Below are 3,383 nucleotides of genomic sequence, written 5' to 3' on the forward strand. Positions count from 1 at the left end.
ATAATATATTTAATACATGAAAAATGACCATTCCCTGTAGAAAATTGAAACACATTCATGTTATTTGTTCCACCTACTCTATCCAAATCACACCCACAATCTTTTACTAAATACTCTAAGACATCAATAGCACCAACTTGAGCTGCATAATGAACTGCCTGCCTACCATCATAACCTTTAACTTGAGGATCTAGTTTATATTCATTAACAAATATTTTAATTAATGATAGTTTAGTACTACGTACTGCTTGAAATAATGCAATAGGTATAAGAGGCAATTGATGATTATTAATGAGGTATTGGACTAGCTTCATGTTACCACTCGTAGTACTATGATCTAATGCATTCCATTTCTTATTATCTGTTATGTTAATGTCACTGTCTTGTACTTCAATGAGATATTGACTGAGATCAATGTTACCATGACGACATGAATAATGAAGAGGTGTTTTACCCTCATTACAGGTTATATTAATATCAATGTCAGTAGTATTCATAATATATTCTACTGCATTGATACTACCTGACATACAAGCTAATGCTAATGGTACTACACCTTTGTAGTCTGGTTGACTGGCATTCAACCTATACTCAGATACAGTATAACTGAGTAGAGTGGGTGAACCTGATAAAGCAGCATAATGTACTGCAGACCGACCCTCATAATCTAATGAACTTGTATTAATACCATACTCCTCTAATACCTTTACTAATAATATACTACCACTAGTACATGCTAAATGAACCAATGATTGACCAGTAGCAGTAACAGAATTTATATTAAAATTATTAATAACACTTGTCTTCTTGAGGAGTGTAGACAAAAGACTCACTCTTTTATGCTGTTTAGTAACATTTATATTTAGTGATATGTATTTATGCCAGTCTTTCCCAAAATGAAGATTAAATGAAATAATTTGAATAAGTAAAGGCATATCACATGGTGCAGTGAGCTTATTATACACTTCTGTAATGCAGTATTTATCAACCAATCCACTGCATAAGTAATGAAGAGAACAGCGACCACTATAATCAGCTTCTAGTAATACTTTATATCCAAAAATATTTACCACTTTCATAATGAAACCTGATGAAGCATATTGGCATGCTATATGAAGTGGTGTTGCACCAAAACGATCTCTTTTTTGAAATAATTCCCTTTTATGATTATTATAAAGATACTCTAGAAGCTCTACACTATCACTCATAGCACAATAATGTACTATTCCACATCCGTTAAAATCTATGTCATCTTCTGAGAAAATACCAAACTGCTTAAGCTCATGAACTAATGCTACCTCTCCACTCTTACATGCTAATAATGATAAAGTGGATCCTTCTCTATTCACCTGAGACACGTTACACTTCTTGTTTATAAACATAATCACGAGGTCAACGTGACCACCCAGTGCTGAGTAAAGCAATCCCGTGTTACCAGAGCTATCTGCTATGTCTGGATCAACGTGACATTTATTAACTAGGTACTGCGCAATATTGAGATGGCCTTTATATGAGGCCATGTGTAAACTAATAACACCATCATCGTCACCTTGTGAAGGATTGCAATGATAAACATCAATGAGGAGACAGAGGACATCAATGTGGCCACCATATGAAGCAGCTAATGGTGGACTCCATCCATTTTTACCTCTTTCCTGAAGGCCAGTCTTGTCAATCAATTGTTGTACTTCATCTTTTAACCCTCTCCAACATGCTTCATTCAATAAAGTGCTGGTATTCTCATACCAGAGAGGATCATAAATATCTATATAATATATCATAAATAAAGTTAATAATAATAATAATTACCAATAGGAGAATCATGAAGCTTCTTTAATTCATTTTCTGGCCACTATATAAATATTGTTAATTGATTTTAATTAATTATTAACATACCTGTTTTATTTCACATACATATTCATGACAAGTAATTTTTATGATTCCAATCTCAGCCAATGAATCACACTGTTGATTGGTTAATGGAAAGAGAACAGAATAAAGAAAATCAGGAATGGAATATTTTAATTCCATGCAGCCATTTTGAATTGTACAAAAATAAAAATCATATTCTGGAACTTCAAGTGCATCAGCGATTAGCTTGTGAAAGAAATATAAATCATTTAATGTGTAGTCATCTCTGGCAACCTTAGCAATCATTACTTTAGTGCCTGGAACATCAGAAAGACCAAACTCAATTGAGTCTGCAATTTGAACTGCTTTAGTATTGTTATTTTTAAAATAATCTTTTAATTTCTCACGATATGTAGACCACTTCCTCTGTAAATCTCTCTCATCAGTAATGAAAGTATTGACTAACTTAATGACAAGTGCAAAATTGAACCATGAAACATATTTGTCAAAGACTCTAAACAGCTGCTTTATTGTTTGAATGTGGTCAAACTCCTTTTTTATTGGCTCAATCGCTTCGTATTTATCAAAACGTGGACTGAGTAAAAGTGAGATATAATCTTGAACAAAATCAACAACTTCTGAGACATCAATAGAACGAAATGATTCCTTAGTAAAACGCATATTATCAAGGTAAACTTCTCGTAACTCTTCAATCATTCGTGTCAAGTTCACTGGTGAATATTCAACCGATTTCTTCCTAACGTAAACAACTGAAGACTCAGATTGAGGTGAAATAGGAACTGGTAGCTCAACAGTTGGAGTAGCTTCTGAAATAAAAAATAAATAAAACTGATTATCCTACACTGTAAAAACAAATGTGTTATTATAACATAAAGTTAACTGTCATAACATAAAGTTAACTGTCATAACAATGCAGATGGGGTAACAGTTATAATTACAATTAAGTAATGTTACATTAATGAATAGAAATGTTATAACAACAATAACAACGTAAAATAGCAATGATAACAATCATAAAAACAATAACAAGATATCATATTATATTTACCTTTAGAAGATGAAGTATCAACTAGTGATGTAGTAGCCTCTCCACTACTAGTAAGATTAAATTCTTTTGCTATTTTATCAGCTAGAGCTGGATCAGCTCCTCCGCTATTACTTTTAATGGAGTTACACAGCATTCTTAATGTAGGGACACCATGATTCTTATAGTCATAGTCCTTCTTTAACCAGCAATCAAATACTTTCTGTAGACAACCTCTGGCCGTCTTTGTCTCTGATTCAATCTCATATAACTTGTTGTAGCTGATTCCTAACAGAATACCAATAGAGTCCCAGCGTCCTGAAAGAACACCAGCTTTTTCCCATACCAGTCGATAATCATTAATATCTATCATTAATAAAATACTAATAAAACAATTATTATCAATATCTACTCACTAAGTTCTCTGTCAAAGGCTCTTTTCAGCTCCTCTGGTTTGGTTGACATTATTTCCTTTACGTTCGGAATG

The sequence above is a fragment of the Amphimedon queenslandica genome, unplaced genomic scaffold, assembly GCF_000090795.2.
Source record: "Amphimedon queenslandica unplaced genomic scaffold, v1.1 AMPQUscaffold_12454, whole genome shotgun sequence".
NCBI classification, from domain to species: Eukaryota; Metazoa; Porifera; class Demospongiae; order Haplosclerida; family Niphatidae; genus Amphimedon; species Amphimedon queenslandica.